Below are 21,204 nucleotides of genomic sequence, written 5' to 3'. Positions count from 1 at the left end.
TTACTACAGTCTCTCTCGAGTGAACTACTATTCTACTATTTAAGCCAGGAAAATCTAAATTAATTATCTATTTTTAAAATCCATAATTCACTTCAAAAGAGTAAAACCATTAAGCCTTGCTATACATAAAAATTGCTGCATGCTCAGGAGATAAATACAGACAGAAGCTTTCCAAGGGAACTCAGATGATGTCCAAAATATGCCTGCTTTTCACAGAGTCCTACTGTTACCGTTAACACTATATCAAGGTTAAAGTTTAACACATTCACACTTTTATTTTTATTTTTTCTATATTTTGCTCATGTTTAGGAAAAAAAGAAGGAAAATGCATATTCTTGGAATATTCTGCTAGCACCCACTTCCCTCTGTTGGTAAAGCACCCTAATTTTTGTGCTATTACTACTTCACAGTTCTCATTCTTGTGCCTTAAGTGGTTCTGACCTCACCCCTGTTCCAGGTGTGGCTGTATAATTCAGACCACCAATCAGGTTCTGCCTCCTCCCACCCATGCTGTTTGGATCAGAGATAAGCACTTCCTCCAATTCAATCCAAAGAGAGACCGTAAGATTAAATTCCCTGACTTTTTTGTTTGAAACTTTGAGGAAGGGACACTGTTTTTTAGCTGGAATGGTTGAGAGAATGGGCTAGGAGTTTAGAGTCTAGATTTGGCCCCTCTAATTGGTGAGCCTACCGGCAATGGAAACAATAGACAAGTAAACCTCTAAGAGTTGGAAAGACTCTTAAGAAGGCCCAGGAATTTCAGCCATAGAGCCGATTAGGACTGAACTTTTCAGGTAAATGAGCCAATATTTTTATTCTTTTCATTTTTTTAAGCAAATTTATTTTTTAAGTTTTTATTTTTTTAAGGATTTTGTTTATTTGAGAGAGAGAGAGAGCGTGAGAGAGAGCAGGAGCAGGGGGGAAGGGTAGAGGGAGAGGGAGAAGCAGACTCCCTGCTGAGCAGGGAGCCGGATGCAGGACTCAATCCCAGGACCCCGGGACCATGACCCGAGCCGAAGGCAGACGCTCAACCGGCTAAGCCACCAGGTGCCCCTTTTTTAAGCAAATTTATATTGTATTCTCAATCACTTATAACCTAACGAACATGCAGGGCATTGTGACTAATTGTTTTATGAAAAAGAAAGGAGACGAAATCAACAGGGACTCTAGGTTTTTGGCATGGGTAATGGGGTAGATGGTGGTTCTTTTTCCTGAGATTCTGACAAAACTAAATAGAAGGACAGGTTTGGTGAATGTTGTGTAGGGGTGGGTGGTATGGATAGAAATATGTTTGGTTTTGAATGTTTTTATTAGACTATATCTGTGAAACATTTATAAGGAAATGCCTTGTGGGTCATTGATTATGTAGGTGTATACTTCCTATAAGAGGTCTAGGCTAAATGTGGGTATTGGGGAGTCATTGAGATGTATATGGTAGCTGGACTAAGAAAAGGCCAGAGCGTAGAGGGTGTCCAACATTTATTAAGCCATATTTTTGTCTCCATAACATCGAATGGCTAAGGGAAAGTAAGATAATGACAGAAAATTTAGTTTGAGTTGACAGCCGGAACTCATCAATGGAATGCACTGGCAAAACAAGGTTTCTGTAGGTGGTAAAGTGACAGATAAAGAAGCAAAGATGAACACAGATCATTCTTTTAAGAATCATGGTTGTAATGGAAAAAGATAGTACTCTTTACCTAAACATGTTTGCATAATTATGAATAGTATTGCTGTTTGACTCCTGATTCTTCGTATGGGTTCAAGGGTGCTATTACCACTTTTACTTCTGCTGCCAAAATTGTCTGTTGCCATTTTAACTTAACGTTACTTATTAAAATGTGGGAGTAGTGTCCAAGCAGATGGTTGTCAGTAAACTGATGACTACAGTTATGGATTAGTGTCCAAATACAATACTCAAAACTTGGTACACTACATAGTTTCCTGAATGTGACTGCCAAAATAAATCTGGCCTGGAAAATAATTTTGAGGATTTTCCCCTCTTGCTTAAATTTTCTTCAGTATTTTAAACTAAAGATATCCTTAAAAAAGCCGGGGCTGTGTGCATATAGACAAACCACAGTATTCGTTTAATACATCTGTAGACTTTCCTGATAATCTTATTTAGGAGAAAATATTCCAATGCAAGTCCCATGTAAACTCCAGTTCCATCCAACATGTTTCTTCTCCTCCAGAAAAAAATCTGAAACCACTGTAATGTACTTACTTACTGTATCGTTGTTATTGAAGTCTTAAAGTGAATTCTCACTTGTATTCATTTTACCTTATTTGACAGTTCTTGTATTCAATGACCAAAATAGGTACTAGAGTCTTTCCTGTCTCCCATCTCTAACCATAGCTACTCCTTTTTAAGATTTTATTTACTTGAGGGAGAGAGACAGGCAGAGATAGAGCACAAGCAGGGAGGAGAGGGAGAAGCAGGCTCCCTGCTGGGCAGGGAGCCCGACATGGGACTCCATCCCAGGACCTCAGAATCATGACTCGAGCCAAGGCAGATGCCTAACCGACTGAGCCACCCCGGCGCCCCGTAGCCACTTCTTTGGTTCATCTCTTAGCAGAAGACAAGTTGTCTTTTCTTTGGGAAAAACTGTCACTAGGTCCTCAGTTCCCACAAAGACCTACCCCCTACTCTTGCTGCCTGGAAAAACAAGGGGAATTACAATAAATTGGCTGAGCCCGGAGTATTTTCTAGCAAATACAATCTCTAATACACTGCTGTTGTAAATCTATCAAATGCTTGATATTTATGAAGGCTTACCTGAGAGATAAGCAGTCTCTCTAAATCCTCTAAAATTTACTCAGGATTAGGTTAAACCAGCAGAGAGTTATATCCTTAAATAATAGTTCTCCGCCCATGCCTTTACCTAGTGGTATTTTCCTGGCATGGTGTCACTGGACAGTGTTGAGGGGCACTGGAGGAAACAGCCTGATGTAGCTGAGGGCTCTGAGATAAAGGTGTCAGTGAGGATGATTTTCATCCTGTTACACAGTGTTCTTTTTTTTTTTCTTTTTTTTTCACAGTGTTCTTTTTATAAGGACTCCAGGGAGAAATTTTTTTTCTGGCTTTAACACCAGCAAAAGTCATTCTCGTAAGCATTTGGCTTGTTTTTATCTTACGGACCATCCCATTTTGGCTTTAAGCAGAACTAATATGTTGTTTAAGATACCTGGCGGCAGAGAGGTCAGGAGGAGGTCAGGCTGTCTTCTCTGTAGTGAATTAGCGACATTCATTCATTATCTTTCCAAGTCCTCATTAAAACAGCTTTAATGTGGTGACCATTTGATGGTAGACATACGCTTTAATCTTGTGAATATCAAACCCACCTGGGTTACATTTCCTGTTAGGGACAGTTAGCAGAAGCAGGTTAATTTGATATTTTAACTCCTTCATCTGCAGCGCTTGTGTAGGAATCAAGCTCACTTAGTCACGTGAATTTGGCTCAAATGGTCTATATAGAGTCCTAATTTATTAGGTTCTGTCTTCAAATCTCCACTTGCTTAAGACACTTTTAATCATCTGTTTAATTTTGCACCTTATCTTTTTTTGCTCTGATATATTATTTTTCAGGTTACTCTTTAGGCCTGGGTATGCCCTATTTTTCTTCCTCATCTGACCTAGATTCAAATTTACACACTGTGAAATAGCTAATAAATTCCCATTAAGGTTGTAAAAGGTGAAGGTTCAACCAGTGTATAAGTCATCAAATTCTCATGTAAAACTGAATGACCCTTGATATTAATAGCTTGGCAAAAGTATGCTACAGGTCCTTAGGATTTTATGAAAAAAGATTTTAAGTCATTTGGCTGAGGGCAATCCACCTACTCTAAAATGACTTGAGCATTTCTACAATTTCCACATCACCAAGGGCAAGTCTCCCCTCTCCTAATTAATCTTGGGATATAATCTTTCCCTGGAAGTCTGCCCGTGGTTCTGTCTTTACCTGTACTCATTGTATGATGTTTCCTTTGTGTGGATTTGTCTTTGAGGCTGGACATTAAAAGGGAAAGTTTCTGTTTGTGTTCGGGCGGTTGGAGTCTAGGGAAAGTGGGACAGGAAGCCCCATTGGGAGTTTTTTTTTCCCACCCCCCTCTCCACAAGCAATAGAGAGTATTACAATGATTTACAGAGACACGTTGAAAGTAAATTATGTTGTAAACGCCTGTCCCTTGGGCCAGCTAAGAATCACAGGAAAAAAATGTAAAAAGTTTGAAATTCCCAACAGCAAAGGTTGACAGGAAAATATGGTTTTGTTTTTCTATGAGTAAAAGTAACTTTTATGTTGTGTTTTCCCATGAGAAATTATAAACTTTCAAAGGAATTTCAGCCTCTTGCATGCACATATAAGAGCAATTTATCTGGTACTGCCCCAGTGAAAACACTCTTAAGACTTTAAAGCTGTTAGAAGTGGGGCTGAATTTCTTCAAGACCGCTACTTCTTATTTGTCCTTACTGTCTCCTCTTGTCAAAACATTTACTAGACTTCGAAGAGTTGCAAGTTGGCAACATGTTAATAATATGAAAATGCATTTGTGCAGCCCATGTGGCTGCAATTTTTGTATATATTCATCACTTATTTAATGAATAATGAATCCTTTACAGTAGCTAGGCGACACAGAAGGATATGCAGCAAAATGAAATGAGAACTTGTCAATCTAAGATACTGCAAGTGTTGCCAAGGTAGCTTTGCCCCTTTGTAGCCTACTTGAGGCTCACACAGGACCCTCTCAGAGCCCTGCCTTCCTCTTCTTCCCTCCTAATGAGCAGCAGCTACAGAAATTCTACAGCAAGATGGGTAGCTGAAATCACTCATGGCAATTCTGTGCTTCTGAACAGTTTTTATTCCCAAGATACAAAGATAGACCTTTTAAGTCTCATTCTTCTTCAGTGTCTCAATTTAGAGATTATTCCAAATGATTTTTATTAGAAATTCAATTTTTTTATGATAGCAGAAATAAGTAAAAGATGCCCTAACCTGCTACTCAGCCTTCTCTGCAGCTAAAACTGATCATTCGATTCTTTGGCCATGTGGCTTAGCACTGGCTTCTTTTCATCCCAGACATTCTTGGTTTGACTCTTTGTCCCCACCCCCTCTCATAATCCCTCCTTGGCCGAAGGTCCAAGTTTTGTCTAGTGTTTATAAACTCTTCCTTGTCAAAATACTAGATAGTCGTTTCTCCCCTGGCGGGGTGGTTTATCTAAGAGATGCCATTTCAGGGACTAGGAGCAGACAACGGTAATCCTCCTCTCCCTACCTGCCATTCCAGCATTTGCGTCAAAACTAGGGTGTGCCTTTAGTCTCCATCCCATGTAGCAGTATTTTCAGGGACGTCATTCCCTTTAGAAGTCAGAATTGTTCTAAAGTTCCTATAAGTGTTGCCACAAAACCTTGGTAAACCCATAAGCCTTCTAAAGTGCATATGCATTATATTGACTTAAAGGAACGACAGTATCTATGCATAATATTAGCTTCACAACTTCAGTGATGAATAGAATGAAAGCTAAATCAGCATCATCCTCATTTTCTCATGCTCTGCTAGACACACACAGAAACCCTGCTGCTATGCATTGTTTCTCTCCCCACCCCTTCATTTTCTCTGCCTGTGATAGACATATCCTTATTTATGGATTAACAAGTACGAAGATCATGTCACTTTCTGACATAAATGATAATACACCTTTTCTCCTAGAGATCTATTTAGACCCAAAAAAGAATCCCCATGAAAAGCATCAGATTGAGTTGTTGGCTAAACAAAGCTACTTAATTAAAATATCACAGTAAAATGCTTTTTAGTAAAGAAAAAGCTTAAAGCCACCACTTCTTTGCAATAAAGTTGGGAAAGAAATTCCAAATTCCTTCTAGTCATGCAACTTAGATTCACTCCAATGTGACCAGTCAGTCCTGAACTTAGGATAACAACTTCTAAGGGATGCAAGGCATGCGGAGTCCTCAGAATCATCCTGAGGATGCCTAATCAATAATAGCCATTCCTTAATTTCTTCATTGATGATCAGCAAAGGGGCAAAATGTTTTCAACTAGAATTTTCCTGCATTTGATAATAACTAATCTAAATCTACTAAATATTTTCTTGAAGTTTAAATATGGTTCTATAAAAAAGGATCAGCTATTTTTATAGTAAATGACATTAAAGTGCTTAAATTATTGACAGACCCCTGATGGATAGATAAGATAGAATATATCTTGTCTTTGTCCCTGGTCCCTGGAACAAACCTTCAAAAATCCTTGGAATTTCTTGAGTCATAAAAGTGTCTTTGTTATGCTAATGTAGTGACTCCTGGGGGCCTCAGGATAGTTTCAGGATAAAAGCCTTTCACCAAAAAGACCAGCCTTGTGCTTAGAAGGTTGGACCATTCAACCAGCCTTGCTTTCAGATGGAGAGAGAAGGAAGGCTGGAGATTGAGTTCAGTCACATGGCCAATGATTTAATTATGCCTAAGTAAGGAAACCAGTGAAAACTCTGGACCACGAACCTGGTGGAGATTCCGGGTTGGTAAACACATTGACGTGCTTGGAAATGTGATGTGCCTGGATTCTACAAGACGAGGGCATAGAAACCCTGCTTTAGGAGCTCCCCCACCTAAGACCTTGCCCTATGCATCTCTCCATTTGGTTGTTCCTGATCTGTATCTTTTATAATAAAACTGTAATCATAAGTATAATGCTTTCAGTGAGTTCTGGAAAGTTATCTAACTAGAGGGGATTGTAGGAACACAATTTATAGCTTGTCAATCAGGAGTACAAGTGGTACCTAAGACTTGCTGTGGCATCTAAACTGAGGACAGTCTTGTGGAGAGCTTTGCCTTTAACTTGTGGAATCAGGCACAAATGGTTAGTTCAGAACTGAATTAAATTGCAGAACCCCTAATTGGTGTCAGAGAATTGGTGTCAGAGCAGTGATAAAAATCTTTCTTTTTAAATTTATTTTTGTTTACTTAATAGTTCAGGTTTTTGTTTTTTTTTTAACATTTTTTATTTGAGAGAGTGAGAGACCTCAGGGGGAGGAACGGGGATAGAGGTACTAGCAGACTCCACACTGAGTGTGGAGCCTGATGCGGGGCTTGATCTCAGGACCCTGAGATCATGACCTGAGCTGAAACCGAGTCAGACATGTAACTGAGCCACCCAGGTGCCCCCTAATAGTAGAATTTTTTTAAAAATTAATCAAGTTAAAAAAAATGGAAACAGTAATAGTTAAGAAAGGATTCAGTTATTTCAAGTAATGAAATAGAAAAACACTTTATGAAAGTGTTGAAATAGAGGTTTCTAAAATTTTATGACCTACAAAATGGTTAGGTTGGGAGCACAATTTAAATTTATAGTTGTCTATATTTTATATAATACATTATATACATTACATATTTTATAGTTCTATTAATATCACTATTATTATGCTAACAAAGGTAAATAAACTTCTTTAACTTCAGTTGAATTTTGAGACCCAAGAGGCAGAGGGGTAATAAGAGAACATCAGGACAAGTAAATATAGGACCTAGGTGATGTTGGGATTTCTCTAGCATAATGGCATACTTTTACTATTGCGTCCTTAAATTCTTTCATGGCAAAAGAACTGTTTTCTAGCTTATTACTCTGATAATTGAAATTGTCACTTTTCACTTTCCTCATCTGTGAAATGGGAAGAAAGGTCTAGTTCCTCTTAAAATAAGATTGTTATAAGGATTAAACAAAATGCTAGTTTGGGGATCCTTTAGAACTCTACCTGTTGCGCAGGGCAATGCCCTGAGTTGCTCCACCCAAGAGAGCCATCTGTTCCCTGACCACCTCACCATTCAGTCACCTCCTCTGGATTGCTGCTTGCCAGCAGCGCTCTTAAATGTCCTACCAATTACTGAACCCAAAACTCTAGTTGTGTTCTGATCAATGTGGAGAACACAAAGTTGTCACTCCCATTCTCCAGAACATGTATTTCTCCGAATTCTGCCTTGCTTTCATTAACAATTTCTGAAAAATTGTATTCACTGTTGATCCACAGAAAGCTTGTGACAAGGAAATTCCCTCAATTCAGTACAATGCCTCTTTTTAAATCTATATGTGGCTTTTATATTTATTTGTATTGCAATTCATTTCCTTTGTTTCTGATTTGAGTTCAACACTTTTAAGGTAATCATAAATGTATCAAACTTTTTTTTTTTAATTTATTTATTTGAGACAGAGAGAATGAGATACAGAGAGCATGAGAGGGAGGAGGGTCAGAGGGAGAAGCAGGCTCCCTGCCGAGCAGGGAGCCCGATGCGGGACTCGATCCCGGGACTCCAGGATCATGACCTGAGCCGAAGGCAGTCGCTTAACCAACTGAGCCACCCAGGCGCCCCTGTATCAGACTTTTTTAGTATTTGTTACATATGCACTTGGTAACCTGGTGTTATCTCAAAAGTGATAATGTGGTTAGGAAGAACATTGTACTTACAGTTAGAAGCAAATCAAAAAACCAATAAACATTTGTGTTTAGATATGCTAGTTAAGCCATTTCGAGATAATTTTGTAGTTAAAATCTTAGGTTTTTATCCATCAACTTGAGATTATAACATCACCCTTGGGGCGCCTGGGTGGCTCAGTCGGTTAAGCATCTGCCTTCGGCTCAGGTCATGATCCTAGGGTTCTGAGATTGAGTCCTGTGTCAGGCTCCCTGCTCAGTGGGGAGTCTGCTTCTCCCTCTCTCTCTCTCTCTCTCTCTCTCTCTCTCTGCCCCCGCCCCCGCCATCAAATAAATGAAATCTTAAAAAAAAAAAAAAATCACCCTCAATATATAATAGTGTTTCTGTAGGGATCAGATCAAATAAAGGAACCTATTTTAAAATACTCTATAAATTGGAGCACCTGGGTGGCTCAGTTGGTTAAGCATCTGCTTTCTGCTCAGATCATGATCCCAGGGTCCTGGGATCGAGCCCCACGTCAGGCTCCCTGCTCAGTGGGGAGCCTGCTTCTCCCTCTGCCTGCTGTTCTCCCTGCTTGTGCTCTCTCTCTCTCTGTCAAATAAATAAATAAAATCTTAAAAAAAAAATACTCTATAAATGGAAAAACAGTGATTCTACTTTATATTTGAATATAACTAATCAGTTTTTTTAACTGTGATGAACTTTAACTTGTGATGAAAGACCAAGCTCTTTAACTACTCACCAGAGACCTCTCTCCAAGTCCATTTCCCCCTTTGGTTTGCTTGTTCTCCAAGACCCATAACCTTTATTTCCCCTCCTCCACAAGAATAGTATGAGGCTGTTGGATTAATTATACCTAAAGCTCCATTCTAATTTAGTTATAATTTTATTTGATTTACTTTCTACCATGTACCCCTTGCTGAGTTCTCTAGCTTTAGCCTTTGGAAGTTGGGAGGTGGAATGTTATGAACATTGGTTAAGAAGCCAAATAATCTTACATCGGAATCTTAAGTCACTCCCTGGCTAAGAGACCTTGGACAAGTTACTTTAAACCTGCACATCTAGGTTCTTCATCACTGAAATATCCTTTCCCTGTAAGGAAAGTTACTTTCCTTATAAAACTGGCATAAAGTTTGTCAGAGATAACATATCTAAAGTATTTAGACCAGTGCCAGGTACATATTAACTTAAAAAAAAAAAAATTGTGCTGAAAGCAGATTTAAAAAGAAAAGGTGGAGGAAGGGATAGGGAAATGACTGAAATTTAATTCCAACCTTACTTACTCTAAACCTATTCCAAATAAGTGTTATGTTAATTTCAATTTTTGAGATAGAGTGCTATGTAGATACAAAGCAAGGAAGATTTCTGTGACATTTTCCTAACAATATCTCAAACTGCAAATGAGGTGAATGGATCATGAAACATTGTTAGTGAACACACAAGAATGAATCTGCTCTTTCAACCCTCTTCTTGGAGAGCTACACTTGAAGCAGTCACTACAAAAAAGCCTGAGGAAACATCTCAACTCTGTACAAATTCTTACTCATGAACCGAAATCTCCTGCTTTGGCAGTTGTAGAATTTTTGCCACTTTTTAATCATCATTTCCTTTGGTATGTTTGCATGGGTTACCTTGGTACTGACCTAGAAATCCCATACTTTGCTTTGTTGGATCATCATGCCTTGGATCCATATGCCCAACTCTGATGGTTAATTTTATTGTCAACTTGACTGGGCTAAGGGATGCCCAGATACTTGGTTAAATATCTCTGCCTCTGTAAGGGTGGTTCTGGAAGAGATTAACACTTGAATTGGTGGACTGAGTAAAGCAGATGGTTCTCCCCAACTAAGGTGGGTATCGTGCAATCTGTTAAGTGCCTGAATAGACTAGAAATACAGATGAAGTTTGAATTACCCCTGCCTGACTAATGAGCTCAGACACTGAACTTCTGTTCTTGGTGCCCTTGGTCTTAGGCTTTCAGACCTGGACTGACATCTGTACCATTGGCTCTCTGGTTCTCGGGCCTTTGAACTATACCAGCTTTCCTGGGTCTCCAGTTTGTAGACAGTAAGCAAGTCATGGGACTTCCCAGTCTCTATAATTATATGACCCGATGCCTTATAATAACTTTATTTTAAATATATATAAAACCTATTGATTGGGTTTCTCTGGAGACCCTTGACTAATACACCCACATAGGCTGGGAAACTGCTAGCTGCATGCCCTCCCATCCTCCAGCTGCCCATTCAGGAAAAAGTAGTTTTATATCAATCATCGCTGTTTTTCCCAATAGTTTATAAGCTATATATTTAATATGCTGAAAATGGACTTTAAGATAATGATTTATATAGTTTTAAGAATCATTCCTTTCTCACTCTCCCAACCAGAAAGATATATATTCTGCAATTCATAGTTCAAATCTAGGACTATAACACACTTGTTCCCTCAGGAGAAACCTACACTGGACCTAAAGATTTGAAATCAGATTAAACAGATAGGTGTTGGACTTTTCTCTGCTCATGTGCCCTGGAAGGTCTCCTTAACCCTGTGTTGTTGATTATGCTCTCTCCTACTTGAATTCTCACTGATCCACTTGATGACCTTAGGAAAAGGAAGAGAGGTGAATAGTCACTTGCAATGACTAATTTTGTGTTTACTTGAACGGGCCAAAGGATGCCCAGATAGGTGGCAAAACATTATTTCTGGGTGTGTCTGTGTGGGTGTTTCTGGAAGAGATTGGCGTTTGATTCAGTAGACAGAGTAAAGTGGTCTTCCCCACCTACGTGGACAGGCACATCTAATCTACTGGGGTGCTCAAATAGAACAACAGAGTGAAAGGCAAATTTTCCCTGTCTTCAGCTAGAATGCCCATCTTTTCCTGACCTTGGACATCAGAGCTTCTGGTTCTCAGGCCTTTGGGCTTGGGTTAAATTATACCAATAACATTATTTTGAGATTTTGAAACAAAATTGTATTTGTATGGAAAAAAAACTATACATTTAAAATGAATCTCATTATAACCAATATTTTATAGCATATTGTGATTCACTAATCATATACACATATATTATGTCCTTAGGTACACAGAATTTTGGAGACTCAGGTAGTTAAATTGCTCAAAGTCACCAGCTGATAGGAGATAGGTCAAAAAGTTTTGATGTTATTACATTTTCTAAAATAGAAAATTAGACCAGGATGTGGTCTCAAAGTTTATTTTCTCACGCCCCTTATTTTACAAATCAGAACAAAGAGACAGGCTCACAACTATAACAGAAATCCTGGTTTGTTAACGTTTCCTACCTTATCACTTTACATTCAGATTTAATGATATATGTAGATCTTTTTAAACAATATGGACAATACTTGTGCTTGCAAAAATCATGTCTCCCAAAAAAGTAACATTAGGCCTGAGAATATAAGTATTCTGTCTCCCTAATCAACAACCATGAGTATTTTGAAGTTCCTTGAGAAACCTGGAGGTTGATAAGTATTTCTACCCAAATGCTGATCACCCAAAGCCTTATCTGCTCCAGTTGCTCTTCAGTAGTGTTTCTCTGAACCTTTCATTTAGGTGCATAAAAACAGTATCATTGTCACAATGAGAATGCCATCTCCCTAGCAATCTTCCAAGATTCATGTATGACTCAAAAATATGATAGTTCCATAGCTCCATGTCACTGCTCCATTTATAACTCTTAGATATTATGATTACTTCTTTTCATAAATTGAGACCTTTCTTTCCTTTCATAGTGCCACATACTGCTAGAAGCACATTTGCATATTATGTTCAAACAATATACTCTCAGTCTTGGGCACTGCACATAGTTAACTCCTAACACCATCTCCTCAATCTTTTGGTGCTTCCCGCTACCTTGGATGGCATCTAGACATTACTCTTATGTGATTTATAATCTGTGCTCTATCAGTTCCACAAGGATAAAATATAAATGCCAGGCCAGAATGACACAAATGGAGAAATAGTCTATTCCCCACCTTCAGCATGATTTGTGATATTTACTGACTAACCAAACACTAGCATGGGATCCGACCCAAATAGCCTTTCAAGACTGGAGTGGTGACAATTGGCAATGGTTAGTGTGGTACCAAAGCATGTACAATATTTGCAGTGTCATAGAACAGGGCTGTTTCCAAAGGGGAAAGTAGCATTACTGCACAAAGGAGACTGGGAGATGCTGTGGGCACAATCCATCCTCCTGGGTATAGGAGGGAACCCAGAAATGTCATAAAATCCCTCTTTGAGCTGTTGTCGCTACTGTTGGTTGTATGGGAAATTAACATATTTAATTAACTGTCTGACCAAAGCAGCTGTTACCTTATATAAAACCTTGAACATTGGTGCCTGGCTCATCCCACTAGGTGTTTGAATGTGCCAGTGACACAAGACTGATGATATTTTTATACTGCATGGCCCAGCATGATTCCTCTTGCAATAGGCTCAAGTCAAGATCTTCTTTAAATTCTTCATGGAGAATAATGATGCTCCAGCCCAAATTGCTTAATAACATCCTATGTCAGGCCAGCCAACAGGAAGCTCCATGCACAACAAAATGAACTCTGGCCAATCCAATTGTTTCCAACTTCCAAAAAGGCCCCTGCTGCATAGGCCCTGGCAAAGTTACGAATGCATCTTTCCTCTTCGTCATCAGGATGCTGTTTTAATTACAGTTCACTTCTCTTATGACATTATTTGCCTTCTATATTACAAAAATATTCCTTGGCTGCAATATTCCAAATGGAAGGAAACGCTTCCTAGTCAGAAGTTACTTTGATTAGTTTGCTAAGTTGTTGGTCCAAAGCTATTATGGAGATCATGTAAAATAAATTTAATGCATCTCATTTCATACGGTATGTGGACTGGTTTGAAGGATTTCTGTGAGGAGGGGGTGAGGGACGGTAGAAGGTGGCTTTTCTGGCCATTGAAAAAGCCTTCTTTTACTTGGTTTGTTATTTCACCCATTTGTGAGAGAGTAAGAACCAAGCATTTTCTATATTGGATGGCTTGAGCTGTGAAGTGATGAGTTTATCTCTAGCAAAGATGGAGGCCAGAATTTTCAATACCTTTCTCCGGGTAATGTGGTAACACTGGTTATCTTGATTGCCTGCACTGCTCTTTTTCTGAACAAATTTACTCTGCCATTGAATGTGTCTTCATCATCATACCTTTACTACTGGATACACTTAATATTTTCTTTTGTGCCATTTCTGAAATTCTTCAAAAGTCTTGCAAAGTCTGCAGTTTCGGCTAGGACCATATGTAACTTACAAACAGTTTGCCAGTTCAGCAATTGAAGGGCTCAAAATCCTGATTAGAGAGGGGGGCCTCCATAAAAACTATAGGGAAAAAAGTTTGCCAGCCCGCTAGGACTTTACTGTTTGCGTTATTACATTTTAAACTTCTAATAATAAAATATGCAATAATTAGATATATAAACTTGGTATATGTGATTCTAAGAAGTAATTAATATTTTCAAAAATATAAAGCTAAAAAATTGAATAAATGATAGACCATCTCATTCTGAAGGAGCATATCCTATATTATGCTGCATTTGTTCACACAAAGACCCAGTCTCGTTATCTGTTGCATGTATCACATGAGAATCTCCCAGGGTTTAAGTAAAGCAAAATGGTGAATTTTTGGCTTATTTTTTTACTGACTCATTGTAAGATATATATATAATTTATATATATTATACGTATTGCTATACATAAACATACACATATAATTATACATTTCTATCTATAATGACAAGATATAAGAAGAAAATTGTTCTTCAAAAACACATTATTAAAGCCTATGGGATGACATCACATCTGAGGCCAGGAAGGGCAGCTTCAAGCTTATAGAATTGCACATGTTAGAGATCCTAGATCCCATTGTTAAATTTAATTAGGAATGAATTGTTCAGGTAACTAGGTGATATTGTCCCCACTATTATATAACTGATCTTTTGAAGTTGACCGCTGGAATCCTGACTGCTATATTCAGATGGAATTCACCCAAAGCATTCATGTTATTCAACAAATATGTGCCACACAGTTTCCTGGGGTACTGGGGAGAAAGTGAGGAATGAGTAAATGAGGTATTCTGTCTGTCCTCATGCTGCTTATAGCATAGAGATCTAGCAGTGACCATAACTGGAGAGTTTCTTTAATAGAAACTTTATGAATATAAGAAAAAAGATCAAGATCTGTAAGTTACTATCTAGCTGATATAAATATAATAAGAATAAACAAACTATAGATGATATAAAGTTCTAATGACAATTTCTAACCTATTTCTACTTTTCACTGAATAAAGTATTAAGGGCTTTATGCACATTCTGCCATGCATTCCTAATAATACACATAAGACAGCTACTAATATTCTCAACATTAAATAGATCAGAACATGAGGAAAGAACTGAACTTCTAGGTAAATTGTCACCCATAGTGACAGAAGTTTGTCAGTATAGGTTTTCCTACTACAGATATTATGTGCTGACCTCTTACAGAATTCTTCCTGTTAAATGAACTGGTAAAATCTCTAGAAGTCTATTCTGGTCTGCTGCAGATAATGCTTCTTTCCTTCCCAGCTTCTGATCCTGCACTCTGCTATGCTATTCTTTATTTGTAGGAAGGATGGTTGGTTGATTTTACTATTTGCAGAAAGTACTTAAACTTTTGGTTTGCAATCGCTCACTCTGTTTTTAACTATATTTAATGGAACTTGCTTTACTCCAGACTTCTTTGCTGAACGCCTGCTGCCAGGTATTCATCACCCCTGCAATGCTGCTTCTATTTTTGTGGCCTTGCAACTTTCCCTCCAAGTTCTACAAATGTGAGGTGATTTTGTGAATTTGGGCAGGCCCTGCCTGACACTTAGAGGAGAAGAACCCATATGAGTATTCAAATTACGTCTCTAATATACATTTCCCCTACTGTACCACTTCCTAAGAAGGATGGTTGTCTGCCTTTCCACCAGTGTATTCTCAAACCGTGGTATCCTTCCTGTCATGGGTGGATAGGCAATCAATAAATATTGAATGTTAACTGGAATAAATATACTTGCTTTATATAACAAACTATATTATAAACAAACTATATTCAGTTTGGGAATTCATTCCTCTTTTCAAACTTTTTTTGGAAAAATTATCTGTATCCATTGTGCATGGAGTCTTCAAACCAAAATAGTGTGCCATCTCCTAAGTGAATGATGCAAGTCAGGAATATAAATGTCTGTCACTGTCTCTGTGCACATCTGTCTGTGAGCATGTGTGTCTGTGCATGTCTCTTTCTTCGTGTGTCTTATGTGTAGGTCTCTCTGTCCCTCCTTCCATCCCTCCCCCATCCCCCTGCCCCTCCATCCCCCCACACCCCCCTCCCTCACTCTCTGTTGCTGTCCCTCCCTCCCACACCTCTGCACAATCCCTCCCTCCTACCCCCCCCCAACCCGGTCCTGTCCCTTTGACTCCCCATCCCCCTGTGCCCCACCCCGTCTCTGTGTCTGTGTCTCTGTATCTGTGTGTGTGTGTGTGTGTGTGTGTCTCTCCGTCCGTCTCTGTGTCTGTCTCTCCGTCCATCTCTGTCCGTCTGTCTCCGTCTGTGTCTTCGTCTCTCTCTCTCTCTCTGTTTCTCTGTCTCTATCTGTGTCTCTCTCTGTCTCTCTGTCTCTGTCTCTCTGTCTCTATCTGTGTCTGTCTCTATCTGTGTCTGTCTCTGTCTCTGTCTCTCTCTGTCTATCTCTGTCTGTCTCTCTGTGTCTGTCTCTCTGTCTCTCTGTGTTTGTCTCTCTGTGTCTCTCTGTGTCGTCTCTTCCTCTGTCCTCCTCTCTCTCTCTGCGTCTGTGTGTATATGTCTGTCTTTCTGCGGACCTATCTCTCTGTGTCTATCCATGTCTGTCCATTTCTCCCTGTCTGTGTACATGTGTCTGTACGCTCTCTTTCTCGCTCTGTTTCTCTTTCTCTCTGTGCATGCATGTGTCTGTATCTACATGTCTTTCTTAGAATTTGAGTCTGAAGAAAAAGGTCAAAGATGGGGAGGAGGAATGGTTGAATCTCCTCCATTGTAGTGTAGACTTCTAAGTATGTGTTTCAAGTGAATATTCTGCTGAGTCTGATGTGTTTTACTTCCTTTTTTAAACAGCATTATTGAGATACGATTAACATACAGTAAAATACATACATATATGTAAAATGCATAATTTTAAAAATTTGTACATATATATCCCCGTGAAACCATCACTGCAATCAAGATAATGAATAGATTTCATTACCTGGAACATTTTCGTTTTAGCCCTTCATAATCTCTCCCTCTTATACCTCAGTACCCCATCCACTACCAAATTTAGCAAACACTGGTCTGCTTCCATCAGTATGCATAAGTTTACACTTCCTAAACTTTTTTTTTTTTTTTTAATACATGGTACTATAAATTAGGTGTTCTTTCTTTGGCTTGGGTTTTTCCATACGTCATAATTATTTTGAGATCCATCCATGTTGTAGCATATTTCAATAGTTTATTTTGCTGTTGCTGAATAGTTTTCTATTATGCATTCACTTCTTGATGGATTTTTGGGGGTTGTTTTCAGGTTTTGGTTATTAGAAACAAAGTGGATATAAATATTCTTACAAAACTCTTTGTGTAACCTATGCTTTCTTTCTCTTGGGTGAACACTTGAAGTGGAATGGTTAGATCATATGGTAGATGTGTGTTTAACTGTTTAAGAAACCGCCAAACTGGGTGGGGGGAAAGAAAAAGAAAGAAACTGCCAAACTATTTTCTAAAATAGGTGTATCCTTTCAATTTTTTATTAAAGTGTTTACTTCATTTTGAGTTAATTTATTGTACACAGTGAAAGGTATGTATTGCAGTTGATTTTTTTTTTATCATATGGATATCCAAGTTCTTAGGCATCATTTTTTTCATAAAATATTTTCTCCATTATATTACCTTTTTTCCGTTGAAAATCAGTTGCCCATATATATCTGGGCTTTCTATTCTCTCCATGAATCTATTTTTTTCTAATTTTATGCCAAAATCACAACTCTCTTAGTGTAGCTTTCTAATGTCTTGAAATCTGGTGGTCTTACTCCTCCAAATTGGTCCTACCTTTTAAAGGTTATTTTGGCTATTCTAAGTCCTTTGTATTTCCATGTAAATTTTAGAATCAATGTCAGTTTTTGCCAGAAAAGCCTATCAGGATGTTGTTTTTATTTTTATTTATTTATTTTTTAAAGATTTTATTTACTTATTTGTCAGAGAGAGAGAGGGAGAGAGAGAGCGCACAAAGCAGGGGGAGCAGCAGGCAGAGAGGGAGAAGCAGACTCTCTGCCATGCGGGGAGCCCGGTGCGGGACTTGATCCCAGGCCCCTGGGATTATGACCTGAGCCGATTAACTGACTGAGCCACCCAGCTGTCCCAGGATGTTGTTTTTAACTGTATTGTATTTGTACATCAATTTTAAGAGAAATAACATTCTTATTATTGGGAACTTTAACACATGTTCATGATTTCCCTATCTTCATTTATTGAGCAATATATTATAGAATTCAATATTCAGATGTTTCACATCATTTGTCAAATTTATTTATTTTCATATATTCTATTATAAAGTTGTTTTTCCACCTGTCTTATTGTGCTAGGTAGAACTTTCAGTACAGTGGAGAATGGAAGTAGTAAGAATGGATGTCCTTATTTTCTGATCTCATGGTGGAAAGCCTTTCACAATTAACTGTGATGTTAACTGTAGGTTTTCTATTGATTTCTTTAATCAAGTTGAGGAAGTTCCCTCTATTCCTTGTTTGCTTACAAAATAGAGGTCATATTTTGTCAAATCTCTTATTTTTTGCATCATTTTTGTTAAGGTCAAATACTTTGTAATTTCTCTTGATTTCCTCTATGACCCACGGACTATTTAATCATGTGTCCTTTTGTTTTTAATATAGGGGATTTTTGAGCCATCTTTCTGTTAATTTCTTATTTAAGTTCACTGAGATGAGAGCATACTTTGCATGACATAAATTCTTTAAAAGTTAATGAAACTTGATTTATGGTGCAGAAAATGGTCTATCTTTGTAAGTGTTCTGTGTGCACTTGAAAAAAGTGTGTATTTTGCTGTTGTTGGGTGAAGTGTTCTTTAAATGGCAATTAGATTCAGTTGATTCATAGTGTTATTCAAATCTTTTATTTCCATACTGATTTTCTATGTATATGTTGTATTGATTGAGTGAAGGCTATTGAAATGTCTGACTGTAACTATGGCTTTATTCATCATTCCTTTATAGTTTTATCAGTTTTTACTTCATATATTTTGAAAAAATTTTATTAGATGCATAAATATTTAGGTTTGTTATCTCTTAATTAATTGGCCCATTTATTACTAAATGATATTCTTTAGCCCTGCTTTTAAATCTACTTTGTCTGACATTTAATAGGTACTTGAGCTGTCTTATTAGCATAGCATAACTTTTCTCATTATTTTACTTTTTCCCTATATTTTTCTGTGTATTTAAAGTGTATCTCTTACAGGCAATAAGTAGTTTGGGTTTCATTCCCACCCCCAATCAGGCCATTAATACCTCTTAATTGGGAATTGGACCATTTACATTTAATGTGATTATTGATATAAAACTCTGTTTTCTACCTCTCCTATCTGATACAGGGGGCAGGAGGTGGGGGGAATCCATAGTTTTAAAGAAGTGATTGAAAGAAACCTACTCAATGTAGATCTTCAGCCAAGATTCCAGACCCTCGGGTGCCCATCCTTTCTCCTTATGTTGTCCTTTCATTTGTTTGTTGTTGTTGTTTTTCTTGGATCATGTTTCCCTCATTGATTTCTGTATGAGACTCTGTATCTTAAGTTGTGGTGTCCTTTTTGTTTTTTTTTTCTGTCTTAATTCCGTGTCCAGTTGAGCTCTTATGATCTAACTTAAAATGTTGGTTTAACAAAAAATGCTTTTTATATATTAAATATTTTTATGATTTCATCTTTATTTTCTTAGTTGGATTAACTGTTATAACTATACTATCTTAATGATTTAGGGGTTATATGTATATTTGCTAAGTTACCATTCTTGGTGCTTTTTAGTCATTTTTGTAGATGCAGATTTCATCTCTTATTTTCCTTCTGTCAAATGAATGTGCTTTAACATTATAGTGTCAGTCTTTCTGTGATAAATTTTTATGTCTTAAAATATCTTTATTTGCCTTTGTTTTTTGAAAGATATTTTTGCTGGGTGTAGACTTCTAGGTTGACCCTCCATTTTTTTTTCTTTAAATACTATAAATGTGTTGCTCCACTATTTTCTCATTTGCCTTGTTTGTAATAAGAAATCTCCCATCCTTAATTTTCTTCATATTTTTTCTTTCTAGTTTTTTTACGTTTTCTTTATCTTTGAGCCATTAATTGTGACATGCCTTGTTATAGTTTTATTTTCTAAGTGTGTGTGGGTGTGGGTGGGTGACTGGGTATATGGGTTTCAAGGACTCCAATTAAATACATATTATTAGCAACTTTTGAAATACTACAGATACCTGATAGTCTGTGCATGTTTAAAATTATTATCTTTTTCTGTATTTTATTTTGGATTGTTTCTATTATATCTTCAAGTTCACTACTTTTTTCTTCAATATCTGGTATGTCATTAATCCTATCTATCTCACACATTGTAGTTCTTATCTAGGAGTCCTAATTTTGGTCATCTTTATATTTTCCACACTTTCATGTCTCAGTTCAACTTTTGAACATTTGGAATACAGTTTTAATGTCCTTGTCTGATAATTTAATATCTGTGTCAGTTTTGAGTCACTTTCAACTCATTGGTTCATTACTATATAAGTTATATATTCCTGATGCTTTGCATGCCTGGTCATTTTTATTGGTTGACCTACACTGTGACTCTTAACTTGATGGGTGCTGGATATTTTTTGTATTCTCATAAATATTATCAAGCTATGTTTTAAAACATAGTCAAGTTTCTTAGAGACAGTCTGATACTTTTGGTTCTTACTTTTAAGGTTTATTAAGCAGGACAAAAGCAGTACCCAATCTAGGACTAATTATTTTCCACTACTGAGAAAGACTATTCTCAGAACTCTACCGGTGTCCTATGAATAACATCTCTTTGAATAAAATAAAGAGATTTATGACATTGGTTACAGAGCTTGAAGCAGTAAGAGGAGTCACAGATGACTAAGTTTTCAAGTCTAGCAGAATATAAATGTACCACTGATAAAACAGAAAAGTCACTAGTTGGAGTCAAAGTAAAGTGTGTGTGGGTGGGGGGAGCTAAAAATGAGTAAAGTTCTCTGTGTGTGTGTGTGTGTGTGTCTTTTTAAATCTTACAAATAAAAACTGCAAATATGTGTCTTCATCCATCACACTGAGGAATATATATATTTTTTTAAATTGCAAAAGCTTTGTGTCAAACATTTATTTAGCATGCATCTTTCTGCCAAATACTATTTCCACAGCCATGTTAATGTGTGTATATTCTTTTAATTTTAGTAGTTCACACATATAACCATGGCTGAAATGAGACTTAAATGAATTTCCCCAAATTCAGAGGCAAATGCTCAAAATGTGAAAAATATACTGAGTTCTGAAACTAATGAAAACATGCAAGACAAATTTTAAAGTACAGTTCCCATTGTAAATTAAACTTTACCTAAGAGGTATCCATCATATGAAAAGTTTTGAAGAAAAACATCCAGCAAAGTGCTTCTGCATAATTCCCATAAAATGTGGAGCACTGTGCATGGTCATAAGTTA

At 37.4% G+C, this 21,204-nt stretch overlaps 1 long non-coding RNA gene across 2 annotated transcripts in view; it reads left to right on the top strand.

Moving 5' to 3' along the window:
* The first annotated feature begins 568 nt into the window (after positions 1 to 568).
* LOC123839430 (uncharacterized) overlaps positions 569 to 21,204 on the top strand; it is a 157,852-nt gene continuing 137,216 nt past the window's right edge. For both annotated transcript variants that reach the window (XR_006789635.3, XR_008505626.2), the window contains exon 1: positions 569 to 794. This is a non-coding gene — a long non-coding RNA (uncharacterized LOC123839430). The remainder of the gene's footprint in view (positions 795 to 21,204) is intronic.

Source organism: Mirounga angustirostris, unplaced genomic scaffold, assembly GCF_029215605.1.
Source record: "Mirounga angustirostris isolate CCGP_5_RB_7025 unplaced genomic scaffold, mMirAng1.0.hap1 SCAF_3, whole genome shotgun sequence".
In the NCBI taxonomy this organism is placed as follows: domain Eukaryota; kingdom Metazoa; phylum Chordata; class Mammalia; order Carnivora; family Phocidae; genus Mirounga; species Mirounga angustirostris.
The sequence above is the reverse complement of the archived record's forward strand: the minus strand, read 5'-3'. Positions and strand labels throughout refer to the sequence as shown.